Source organism: Rana temporaria, chromosome 3, assembly GCF_905171775.1.
Source record: "Rana temporaria chromosome 3, aRanTem1.1, whole genome shotgun sequence".
Taxonomy (NCBI): Eukaryota; Metazoa; Chordata; class Amphibia; order Anura; family Ranidae; genus Rana; species Rana temporaria.
Genome location: NC_053491.1, coordinates 179,927,246 through 179,941,005, shown reverse-complemented (window position 1 = coordinate 179,941,005; position 13,760 = coordinate 179,927,246). Strand labels below are relative to the sequence as shown.

General features: G+C 45.3%; 1 protein-coding gene across 1 annotated transcript in view; it reads left to right on the top strand.

Annotated features, from left to right (window-relative positions):
• Nucleotides 1-2,246: 2,246 nt before the first annotated feature.
• The window catches only part of SLC38A4 (solute carrier family 38 member 4), a 116,422-nt gene continuing 104,908 nt past the window's right edge, over nucleotides 2,247-13,760 (top strand). Inside the window, exon 1 of the mRNA XM_040343910.1 lies at nucleotides 2,247-2,348. The gene's annotated coding sequence lies outside the window, so the exon portion shown is untranslated. The remainder of the gene's footprint in view (nucleotides 2,349-13,760) is intronic.

Genomic DNA, 13,760 nt, shown 5'->3' with positions numbered 1-13,760 from the left:
AAAAAGGTCAATAGGAGTATACAAAGTAAACATAGTTTATACATTTATTAAAAATGTTTAACATTCATCGTATATGGGATGCATAAACAAAGGTGCTAAACCACTTGGCAGTGATAGATACAGCATACCAAACAGAAACATACATATATATTGGAATTGTTAATATACAATAAGACACAGGCGTTATAGAACTCAGCGCGTTTCACGAGTCACTGCTCGCTTCTTCAGGAGTAGATGTAAATGCAGTGTATCTACAGAATAAAAATATCAATGAGAAATATATAACAAATATAAATGTCATAAACCAAATATGGGGGACCTTATGCAAAGAGATCCCATACTCACATATGGACTAAGCCAACGTCTCAAAAGCCAATTAGCCCATAGATGGCGGCAAGATGTGTCTGACCCGGAAGATGAAGGAAAGGAACCAGAAATGATCCTCGGGGGACCAATGGAGGGCAAGCATAACATGGAAACCATAGAGTGTACCTTTTGATGTTCTTCGATGTCCAACATGATTGGCAGCTGAAACAAAAATGGTCAAATAAGTACTAGGAAGGCCAACCATGTGTAATAAATATGAAGGGTCTATATAGTGTATCACCCAACCAGGTAATATTATGAGTGTATCTGGTAATGAAGTAGATACCTGGAAAGCCAACCATATATATAGGTCAGGGGTGTCCAAACTTTTTTCAAAGAGGGCCAGATTTGATGAAGTGAACATGCGTGAGGGCCAACCGTTTTGCCTGACATTCTTTGAACCATTAAAATTAAATGCAAATGAACTAATACACTGCACACAAGAATTCTCTTACGTTTTTGGCTGTGTGTGGTCAAGATTCTAAGGATGAGCTCGGGCATGTTATTTGGATATAGCGTATTTATCGGCGTATAACACGCACCTTAACTGTAAGAGGGAAGTTTCAGGAAAAAAAATAAATTTTAAATAAAGAATTGTGAAGCAAAAAATGGTTCATTGCCCATCAATGCAGCCTAATCAGTGCCCATCTGCAGCCTCACCATTGCCATGAATGCAGCCTCTGAATGCAGACCCACCATTGCCATGAATGCAGCCTCACAAGTGCCATGAATGCAGTCTCACCATTTATATGAATGCAGCCTCTGAATGCACAATGCTCGGGGATTCGTTGGGGGCTACAAAAGAGATATATATCCAAATTACCAGTGGGGCCGCATTAAACTGGAACGTGGGCCGCAATTGGCCCCCAGGCCGGACTTGGACATGTCTGAAGCCTCGTACACACGACCGAGGAACTTGACGGGTGAAACACATCGTTTTCCTCGTCAAAATTCCTTGTTAGGCTGTCGAGGAACTCGACAAGGCAAGTTTCTCCATTCCCGTTGAGGAAAAAGAAGACATGCTCTCTTTTTGGCTCGACGGGATCCTCGGCAGTTTCCTCGCCGAAAAATGTACACACGACCGGTTTCCTCGGCAAAAAATAAATCTCAGCAAGTTTCTTGCTGGTTTTTGCCGAGAAACTCGGTCGTGTGTGGGAGGCTTGATATAGGTGTAGTAAATAATGGAAGAGGTCCACATAGTATACATAATTGATTAAGTATGAGTATGGGCATGGAGGCAGATGGAGAGTAAAGTTGTGTGAACGTACAAAGCAATACTGATAGAGAAAGCAATGAGAGGGAAAGTGATGAAAAATATGAACAAACAAAAAGTGACATTTGGACTCTATTGCACGGGTGTAAAGACCTTTTTTCATTATTGCATTTTTAGATATGACTGAGGCTTGTTTTCATTTTCCTCTAGGGTACTGCTATCCTCTGCTTCAATTATTATCCCTACTAGCCACCTAATGTAGAAATACTTAATGCAATCAACTAAGGTTCTTTTGTCGTTTCCTGTAAATTATTGAACAATTTACAGTCAAAACACAAAGCTTTAGTTCTAATTAGTCAAGACAGGATACACTATAATTCAACCAGAGCCTGAGAAAGCATAAACAGTCAGTTTCAGATGCTAACAAACAGGAGGATGCAAGAAAAATGTGTTACGCAATATATTTCAAATGTGTACAACTAGTGATAACTACAGGAGGTTTGTGTGTTTGTTTAGTGTATTTTTTTTTTTTTTTTTTATCTCCACATAGCGATCATGTGAAAAGATTTTTTTTTTCTGTGATTACAGATGTTTCTGAAATGTCTAGAATTACAAAGACTTGGGCGGGATGATGAGTTCTTTTAAAAGCAGGCTCTGCCTTGTGTGAAATGTAATGCTTAGAGGCAGACCCTTTTCTCATCAGTCGAAGTAAGATCAGTGCTGACACAGGCTTCTCTCTGCTGCTCATCTGTGGACTTTACACTGCAAGGTGGGTAGATCTCTTCATTACTTGACTACACTGCCTGATATTCCCCTTCTTTAGCAAACATTTGATTAGAACGCTTGACCTTCTAATAGCTGCAGCTTAATATTGCTATGATAATACTGTATTGATGACGTGTGCTGCATTTTTACTTTCTGATATAAAGTTTATGAATTTGGTTAAAGCCTAAATGATTGTATGTTATAATCATTGTATTTGTATTTAGGAGAAATCCACCACAATTTTGTGTATTTGCTATATATAACGACCTGGTTATTCTTCGCATGCAGTAAACTGTTTCCCAGCAGACAGGCTCTTGCTCTAATGGTCTTATGTATCTGACCCTGAAATAGTATTTCCCGTAGTGTTTATAGTACACAGCGATGTACTCGGTGAACTTAGATTTACCAGCACCAGAATGATGTAAGAAATTAGCAGAGTGGGGAAGTAGAAGTAATTCTGGATTTGCACCCAATGTAAAAATTCATATATATTTCAATGGTGCTTTTACGCACTGCTGTCTTCGTCGACGATATAGAGGTTTTCGCGATTAGATGTTCTGCTTGTACTTCTCTCTAGACAGAAATACACGCACAAGTAATAGTATGCTGCATAGCAAATGCTTCTGCTTTTACAGCACTAGAAAATCAGGTCTAGCATCCATGTTTAATATGATTCCATGTTTCATAACATTTTATGATGATGTCAAGTGTTTCTACTGTGCAGGTACAGCTAAGCCTATATTATGGCATACATTGTAGATCAAATATAAAGCGCAAAAAAATCTGTTTACTGAAAAGAGTTATGATTTATGCATGTCAAATTAATTTCAAATATTAGAGAAATGTCTCTAGTTATACTGTACCATTACAGCATACACGTTATACCTTCAAAAGTTCTAAAGTTGCCTAAAGTGGTTGTGAACCCTCATATATACCCAATGCAATGACTGGCCTCTGGTGATACACAGATATTAAACATATCCTTTTACATAAGTTGTACCTGTATATTTGCAATTTTCTCTTGTCTACATCTATTCAGAATTTATAAAGTTTGTTTGAGCTGTCATAAAACAAGGGGCAGAGAGATAAAATTACACACTGCAGAGCTCAGTAAAGAGAGCTCTGAGAGCTGATTGGAGGGAGGAGACACACCCCCTTCACACAGTATACAGGAACAGAACTGAGGCTCTCAATCTGCTAAAGATCCCTCCCTGTCTCCTTTATTCTCTTGGTGTCAGGAAAGCTTGCCAGAAGTAATTAATGCAAATAGCAGAGGAACAGGGCAGCAGGTACAAGTTACACTTTTGGACTGAGACACGTACACACTATAGAAGGATATGCATTGTTCATATTTCGCAACCACTTTAAATGTGGATCACAGGAGTGCAGTTTGTTCTGAACTCCTGTGACCCATTTCTAACAGACAGCCGGCTGAAGCCCGCTGTCGGCTGATGTTACAGTGTCGGTCCAGGCTCAGGAAAAATTACGACCATACTATATGGTCGAGATCTGCTCACAAGCCTGGACTGGCTCCCAGCTCAGCCTATCAGAAAGCCACTGAGAGCCTGAGCCGGCCACTCCTGTCCCTTTCACAGCCCAGCACTCCAGTGAGTGTGGGGGGCAGAGCAGAGAGACCTACAGTCAGCAGTTCTCTGCTTAGCAAGCATGTTTGCTCGCTCGGTTCTCAGTCTTAGAGCAGTAAGGGGACAGATGCAGCATCTGAGCGATGCTGCATCCACCTAGGTAAGTATGATTCTGCAATAAAGAAAATATCCATTCTTCTCTTTTAGGTAACAAATTGGTGACTCTTGTTCTTTATTATTGGTGCTGAAGCAGGGGGTGGTAGGCCAGCCCTTTAAACTAGAGGGAATTAATGAAATTTATATCAGCCTGCACTTGGATTTGGTGTTCCTGAGACACTGGAGAACATAATTGCTGAAGCCGCTTTAAAGCTGGAGTTTAGAAAAAGAGAGATATGACCTGCCAAACACCATAGTGACAGAACCTCCATCCCTATTATACAGGCATACCCCACTTTTAAGTACACAATGGGGTTTATTTACTAAAGCTGGAAAGTGCAAAATCAGGCTCACCTCTGCATAGAAACCAATGCACTTCTAACCCAAGCTTGTTCAATTAAGCGTTGATAATAAAACCTGGAAGCTCATTGGTTTCTATGCAAAAGTGAATCTGATTTTGCAATTTCGAGCTTTAGTTAATAAACCCCATTGTGTACTTAAAAGTGGCGGATGCCTGTATATATAGAACAGGAAGGGAAATTAGTGGGACTTTATATGAGGAGTATCACTGATACAGATATTGCATAGATCATTTGTATATAAATGTTGATAAATTAGTTAGGGTGCGTGTTATACACCTGTGCGTGTTATACGCCGATAAATACGGTACATATTATAGTCATAACATTGGTATACCATATGCAACAGCGCTGCTTTAAAAACAAGGTAAGATACACATACACATTGATAATTACATAATACTAGATAAACTCTAAGGCCCCGTACACACGAGAGGATCCATCCGCTGGAATTGATCCGTGGACCGGCTCCAGCGGATAGATCCCCTGGTGTGTACAATCCAGCGGATCTGTTTCCGCTGATTTTTATCCCCTGGGATGGATTTCAAGCGGATAAAAATTTGAAGACATGCTTTCAAATCTATCTGCTTGAATCCATCCCAACGGATTGATCCGCTGGTCTGTACAGACTCACCGGATCAATCCGTCCGAATGAATCCCCCGCATGCGCCGTAATGATTCGACGCATGCGTGGAATTCCTTATATGACAGCGTCGCGCACGTCGCCACGTCATCATCGCGGCGACGGCGCGACACGTCATCGCGATGGGATTTCGGCGCGGATTTCGATCCGATGGTGAGTACACTCCATCGGATCAAAATCCTCGCAAATCCTCGAGAGGATTTATCCGCGGAAACGGTCCGGTGGACCGTATCCGCGGATAAATCCTCTCGTGTGTACGGGGCCTGAGGGCCAGATTCAGAATGGACTTAGGCCGACGTATCTTCTGATACGCCGCGTAAGTCCATGGATGCGCCGTCGTATCTATGTGCCTTATTCAGCAAACAAGGTACGCCTGAATTTTGGCTTGATACGACCAACGTAAGTCTCCTACGCCGTCGTATCTTGGGCGCATATTTACACTGGCCGCAAGGGGCGCTTCCATTGATTTACGCGTTGAATATGTAAATGACCTAGATACGCTGATTCACGAACGTACTTATGCCCGTTGCTGTAATCTGCTGTTTACGTAAGGCGTACGTCCGGCGTAAAGTTAAGCCTCATAAAGCAGAGGTAATTCATGTTAGGGTATGGACGTCAGAATAGCCGTCGGATTTTACGTTGTTTGCGTAAGTCGTAAGTGAATGGGGCTGGGAGTAGGTTACGTTTACGTCGAAGGCATTGAGCCGTCGTATCTTAGGGAGTATATGCAAAGTGATTCTGAGCATGCGCGCACATGCACCGTTCGTTCGGCCCTTCATTTACATGGGGTCACGCTTCATTTCAATACATCACGCCCACTACCTGCCTACTTTAAATTAGGAGGGCTTACGCCGGCCCATTTACGCTACGCCGCCGTAACTTAGAGAGCAAGTGCTTTGTGAATACTGGCCTTGCCTCTCTATGTTACGTCGGCGTAGCGCATATGAGATGTGCTACGCCCGCACAAAGATACGCCGCTGTACGTGAATCTGGGCCCATATATATAGAGGTATATATGGGCCAGTAAGTCAGTAATGAGCCAGACATGACTGAGCACCCCATGGAAATTTGACACGTTTCATGGCATATGCCATTCATCAGGAGTTGGGTACAGAAATAAGCTGAAAAAAATACAAATGGATAGTATTGGTTAACATGTTCTACCTCTAAGGGGAGAAAAAACCTCATGGGGATAAGAAAGTCTATACTCATGTAAACTGAAGTTTAGGTATGTAAATTTCTTTTTTTTACATTCCAAAGTTTATTAATGTTCCAGTCAAGAACAAAATATGCAAGTACAAACAAAAACAGTACAGCATGATAATGACAATCATACACAGCGATCTTATGCATCTAAAGTTGACAACCAACACTATTACAACGAGTAGTAATAAAGCTCACGTTATTCGGCACATCTTGGGGCTATAATGAACTAGTCCCAATATAGTCTGCTCTACTGTAACTATGATCATATAACATCTTGTGTAAACCATAAGTGAACCTTTTCTTCACAGTATCCTCTGACATTATGTTTCTGCAGAGTCGTCTAACGCTTTTGTGTGTATTTTCCACTACCATACCATAAAGTAAGGTTAAACATTCCTGCCAATTAGAAAAGGCAGGGCAAGGGGGAAAGGGGGGGATGGGAGAGCGGGTCAGAGATGAAAGAAGAAGAAGTAGGGGAAATAAGAATGGTGTAGCGCAGAAATTGGCTAGGCCAGTGTACTATCTCAATACTAAACCTTAACACTTGGTCAGTGATACATCATCATTCAGCCAGCGCCCATAAGAGCCTCATAGGCCTTAGAGAAGCGGAACTCGAACCAGGGTGACCATGTCTCGTGGAACTTATCTACGTTGTCTGAGGCCTGTGTAAGGGTGTCTTCCATCTCTCGGATCTCAGAAACCTTTTCCAGCCACTGTGTGATCGTGGGGACCTTAGTGGTCTTCCAAAAGATTGGGATCAGGGCCTTTGCTGCGTTTAACATGTGCTTCGTCAGGGAGTTCTTATATCTCTTTAATGAGAAGGAGGAGATGTGGAGCAGGCAGCACGCCGCGTCCAGTACTAAGCTGGTCTCCGTGATTTGTTTAATTAGGTCCTTGACCTGTTGCCAGAAGTTGGCTAGGCGCAGACATTGCCACCAAATGTGTAACAACGTGCCCACTCCCTCTCCACATCTCCAACACCTATCAGACGTCTGAGGATACCAGGAACTCAATTTGGCTGGCGTAACATACCAATCTGTAAGCAGCTTATAAGATGTTTCCTGTGTTTTTGTGCTTATAGAGCACTTGTGTGCCAAAATACAAGCGCTCCGCCATTGTCTTTCTGAGATGGTCTTCCCAAGAGCTTTGGACCAGCCCTTTTGGAATCTATCTTCAGTTGAGGTAGGGGGTACTTGTAACCACTTATAAATGACAGATGTCGTTTTCTGCAGGAGATCACCTTTGTTACCTCTTCTAGGTCAGTCAGCTGTCTGGTAAAGTGTTGTTTGTTCACTTTGTCACCGGTATAACTACGTACTTGTAGATATGTCCAGAGCTGGAGGGAGGGGCGGTCAAGGATTTGTTTGAGCGTCTGATATTCCACACATGTTCCCCCCCGGAAGCATTCCCCGGCCGTAAGTGTCTTATTGGAGGATGTGTGACGTAGTGTCCGTGATCCTAGTCCTGGTTGAAAGTCTGGGTTATCTGAAAGCGGTGTTAAAGGGCCCTTCACTGAGGAGATAGAGGTACATTTGGTCCCCAAGGCAAAAACTGTCAGGGTATTTGCCTGTAGGGGTTGATGAAGCAATAAGTGTGGTTTTCTCAAGCCTGGGTTCCAGGGGGAGAAAAGGAGTGGGAAGGGGCTTAGGTCCTCCTCCAGGGTCACCCAGTCCTTCATCTCTCTGTGGCAATGCCAATCTACGACCCTCGTCACATGTGCAGCCATATAGTATCTCCTGAAATCAGGAAGCCCCATTCCCCCATCCTCCTTCGGTCTGGTCAAGAGGGCAAATTTAATCCTTGCCCGCTTGTGAGACCAGAGAAAGGCCAGAAGCGCTGTTTGGAGCTTTTTAAAAAACCTATTAGGCAGGACTATGGGCAAGGCCCTCAACAGATATAAGAGTCGGGGTAGCATCACCATCTTAATGATGGCCGCTCTCCCAAACCAGGAGAAATATCCCGCGTTCCAAAGTTTCAAATTGTCCTCAATTCTACGCAGCAATGGCGCAAAGTTAGCGTCATAAAGTGACGTCAGGGACGGGGTCAACCAGATTCCCAAGTACTTCAGGGCCTTACTTTCCCATCTAAACGGACAGTTGGATTGTGTCCTGGTGAGGGTCGGGGCAGGTAGTGTGAGATTCATTGCTTCCGACTTGGTCAAGTTTATCTTGAGATTGGTGAGATAGCCATAGTGGCTAAAGGCCTTCAGAAGATTTGGGATAGTAACATGCGAGCCTGTCACAAAAAATAAGAGGTCATCCGCATAAGCCGCCGTTTTGTACATCCTACCGCGAACCGAGATCCCCTGTATTGAGTTGTCTTTATTAACCGTACGGATAAACGGTTCCAGGGAAAGGATAAACAGTAGAGGGGAAAGGGGGCACCCCTGGCGTGTCCCATTTTGAATTTCTATCACGTCGGACAGTGACCCATTAATTTTGACCCTAGCAGAAGGATGGTGGTATAACGAGGTGATCCACGCCATCATACGTGAGCTAAGGCCTATGTGAGTGCAAGTCGCGAACATAAAGTCCCACGACACTCGGTCGAAAGCCTTCTCCGCGTCCGTAGACAGGAGAAGACTCTCGACTTGTTGGGTGTGCGCTGCCTGCATGAGCAAGAGGGCCTTAATGATATTGTCCTTTGCCTCCCTCCCTGGCACAAAGCCTGCCTGCTCCGGACCAATCACCCCAGGTAGATGTGGCCTCAACCTGTTGGCCAGTATTTTCGCCAGCAGCTTCAGGTCTATGTTCAGGAGGGAGATAGGTCTATAGCTTGCACACGTTTCGGGGTCCTTATCTGCTTTCGGGATAACCGTGATGTGTGCAGCGTGGAAGTCTCGCGGGAGGGGCCTAGGGTTCGTCAATGAGTTGAAGGCTTTCTGCAAGGGACCTGTCAATATGTCACCGAATGTCTTGTAGTAAATTGAGCTGAAGCCATCTGGCCCCGGACTTTTTCCGGGTTTCAAGGCCTTAATGGCACAATGAATTTCCTGTAGTGAAATCTGTTCTTCTAGGGCAGAAACGGCCTCAGCCGACAGTTTGGGTAGGCCACTCTGGTTCAAGTAGTCCAGGATGGCCTGATTCCTATTCCCCTCCAACCCAGGCGGTCTGTGTTGCAACTGTAGGTTGTAAAGTGCAGAATAGTATTTATGGAAATGTGCCGCAATGTCTTCCGTTTTAACATCCAGTACGCCTGAATCATTCCTGATCCCAGAAATGTGGGTGGAGGAGTGGGGGTCTCGCAGAGCCCTCGCCAACAGCTTACCCGACTTGTCTCCCGCCTCATAATATATTTTTTTCTTAAAGAATAGGAAACGTTTTGTCTTAGTAGCAAGTACATTTTGTAGCTTTTTCCTGGCTTCCAGAAGGTCTGCAGCCGTTTGTACCGACAGGGACTGTTTGTGTTTGGTCTCTAGAAGGAAGATTGTGTTCAATAGTTTGGTGATTTCAGCCTCCTGCAGTCTCTTACGCCTGGCCCCCATGCGTATCAGGTCTCCCCTGAGCGTACATTTATGAGCACCCCAGACCATCATTGGGTCTGCTTGCTCAGACTCATTCTGCTTGAAAAAATTCACTAAACTTTCGGTTATTTGAGGTAACAGAGTTGGGTCTGTCAAGAGCGATGCGTTCAGTCTCCAGGAGGCTGAATGGGTCGTGGGAGAGGACTCCACTATCGTTAAGGACGTAGGTGCATGGTCTGATATGGTCTGTAGACCTATTTTGGCCCCAGTCACTTTAGTTAGATCTCTTTGTGATATGTACAGGTGGTCAATACGGGAATATCGATTGTGGGGGGCGGAATGGAACGTGAAGTCCCTCTCTGATGGGTGAAGAAATCTCCACGCATCCACCAGTTGCAGGGACTGCAAGAGTGTCTTGATTCTTTTAAGGATTTTGTAGGATATACATGTTTTACCTGTCGAGGTGTCCACCAGAGGATTCAACGGGACATTAAAGTCTCCCCCTAGTATCAGGTATCCGGACGTAAAGCCTGATAAGGCCCGAATCATACGTCTGCAGAAATTTGCATGTGCTGTATTGGGGAAGTAGACGTTTGCCAGCGTGATTGGAGAGCCAGCATAACTACCCTTGACAAATATATATCGGCCTTCGGGGTCGGTCAACCTGTCAGTTAATTGGAAGGGTGCATTTTTGCTTATTAAGATGGACACCCCCTTAGACTTTGCCAAGTCATTGGTTGCGTGTAGGGCTGTCGTGAAATGTGCGTTAGTCAATTTTCGGTACCTTGTTGGTCTGAAAGTGAGTCTCCTGCAGGAAAGCGAAATGTGGTTTACCTTTCTTGAGTTCCCTAAGGAGCGTAGTTCGCTTCTCCGGTATGTTCAACCCCTGGACGTTGTGTGAGATGACCGTAGGGCCCTGACCTAACGATGAGTACGCCATCTGAGGCGTTCCCTGGTATTCCAGCTGACTTGATCTAAAAATAAAGTAACAGGTTAGATGGGTCACTTGTGTGATGATATACCAATTTTCTCTTCACTGAGATCCCCTATAGAATATGTGGAGACAGAAGGAGAGAAAAAATAGAAAAAGGCGTGAATAAAGGGAAAAAGGGAGAGGGGGGAGGGGTAAAGGAGAGTGCACAAATAACACTACGGGATGTGGCAAGCACCCCGAAGTCGTAAGTAGTGGGCTCGCAAGCGTAAGAACCCTCGCGAGACCCACTCTGCGAGGTCGTGGCGTGACTGCGCGACAACAACGGACGCAAACGTCCTTCGTTCACTTCTGAGGAGATGACTCAGGGCCCTGTATCACCATCAGTGATCAGCAACCCGAGACAATCTCCACCACCAACAACGGGGTGGTACAACGGTATTGCAACACAAATAACAGAACAAGAAAACAAAACTTTCTTTCACAGCACAGGTGAGAAGAAAGGAAACCCGGCATATTAAAAGGCTTTATGTCCAGTCCTCTCGTGCGAGCGGCACACGGACTGGAGTTATAGTGTAGAAACCCTGTAAGAACAGATAGTTAATAGGCAAAAATAACAATATTAGCCATTGTCTTTCTGGTGGAGTAAGAGTAACAAAAGGGGAAAACAACCCCACACCTCAAAAAACAAAAAACGTAAAGGATTCATAGGCAGTGAGCACATTCGTTCCAGGTGTCCCCCTGAATTAAGCAGTCTTGTATCAATTCCTGTGGGCCAGCATCATTACACATCTCTACCTCCTCATCAAGCTGATAAAGTAATATTGTAATGTATGTCCACCCAGCCGGGTGAGAAATGCCCCCTCTTGTCCCAGGTGACACGCTGAGACTACTGTCTACATTACCATTCGACGTATATCTCTGAAAGCAGAGTCCCCGCCATCGCTCAGCCGTGTATCACATATTGAGTGTCAGGATCTTGTATGGCCAGTTGATGGTGTCATGCGGCCTTGTAGTCTGTAGAGAGGAGCACTTGTAGGCGCGAGGTAGACTAACACGGTCCTTTGGACTATTCTGCGCGTGCGTGTTAGAACTGCACATCCTGGGTTGAAGCTGGATATACTTGGGAAAAATAACAATAAAAAAAAGGAAAGAGAAAAAGGGGGGGACAACCAAAAGTGAATTTTGAAACCGCCAGTGGGAGATGAACTCCGTCTAGTATTCCTCTTGGGCCCTGGCGGGGCCTTGCCTGGGCCCAGGCGTGCCATTCTGTGAACCGAAGCCTCGGTTCGGCTTAGAGCGTTTGGGAAGCCTCTTCTCCGGTGTAGAGAGCGGGGAGCGGCACGGACCTCCGTCCATCCTGGGGAGGGCAAACTCCTGGTACCATTCCGGGACCGCGACGGGGTTTATGTCCAGGGCTTCAAAGAACTCAGGGAGGTCTGCAGGGGTGCGCAGTATATGTTGCCTGCCCGCTTTCGTAACCGCCAATGCGAACGGGAATCGCCACGAGTAGGTTAGCTCCCTCTCCCTCAGCACCTCCAGCAATGGTCGCAGCGCCCTGCGGTTCCGGAGAGTGATTTGGGATAGGTCGTGAAACAACATGATAGTCTCTCCATTAAACACCACACTGTCACTTCTCCTAGCTTTATGCATAATTTCTTCTTTCAGTGGATAGTTCTGCAGGCAACAGATTATGTCACGTGGAGGAGCTGTGTCGGGGCCTTTAGGCCTCAGGGCTCTGTGAGCACGATCGAAATCAATGGCCGCATCCTCCTGCCTCTCCAGGAGACTGTTGAACACTCTTCTCAGAGCTGGAATAATCTGTGCGTTCTCCACTGACTCGGGGATCCCCCTCACCCTAATGTTTGCCCTTCTCCCCCTATTATCCAAGTCCTCCAAATGACGGTTTATTTCGATGAGGTGGGAGGAATGGGAAACCACAGCACTCTCCAGCCTGTGGAGCCTCTTATCCCTGTGTTTTCCAACAGTCTCCACGGCCGTGAGCTTCTCTGTGAGAACAAGCAGATTGGATTTTAGGTCCGTGATGGCTGCAGAAAATGTGGTTTTAATGTCCGCTGCAAACCCAGTCATGTCAGCGTATGTCAAGGGGTGGTTCGGGTGGCTATGCCCCCTACCTGAGTCCTCCGCCACAGAGAGAGAGTCCTCACTGGATTCCTCGTCTTCTCGCTGCTGGCGCGCCATCTTGTTCCCCGCCATGCTGCCGCCGGAGATCGCGTTGTTTTTAAAGAGGTCCGTGATGTTTCGGGTCGACACCGCTACTGTGCTGCGTTTGGAGCGGGTCTGCGGGGTGTGGAACAGCTTTTTGCCCATTTCTGGCTCGGTTTAGGCAGGGTTTCAGGCTGAGAGCCGGGTTTCCTCACAGAGCCTCTCTAGTGTGCGTCCGTCGCCATCAATCGCCAAGCCACGCCCCCCTAGGTATGTAAATTTCTACATCTCTTGAACCAATGTAAGTATGTATGTGCCATACCTGTGGGATTGCTGGCATTCAGGCACCAATACTAAAGTGATTGCCGCTAGCATCTGGGTCCTGTGCAGAGTGTCCGCTTTGCTGCATTGTGAACTCAGTAGGTCACTTGTTTGGTATATTTGACATTCAGAGAACCCTTCATTTTCTCAATAAATGCTTAGTGTTCTCTGATTGCACAAGGTAGAGATCATGACCTCGCTGTCTTGCCATCCCGTTGATTCAGAAAATGGTTTATTTTCATTAAGAAAATGCAAAAGGTACCCTGATTAGTGCCTGAGCTAAGTGAGCCCCCTCTGAGTTCACAAATCAGTAAAGCAGCTACTAAACATGGGACACAAAAGCTAGTAGAGATCACTGTAGTAGTAATGTCTTCGGCAGTAATGTCTCTCTATTCTTTGACTTCAAAAGAAAAAAGTGGTGTGACCTTCCTAGATGTAAAGTGTGGCAGGAGTAACCTTTGTCATATAAAACATTTCAAATAGGCATATATGTACTAGGCTTTTATTTGTCCGCCTTGCGTTCAGCCTTAAAAATCTGTCAGGTGTAATTTAACAAAACAAAAGGGCAAGAATGGGAAAATGGCTGAA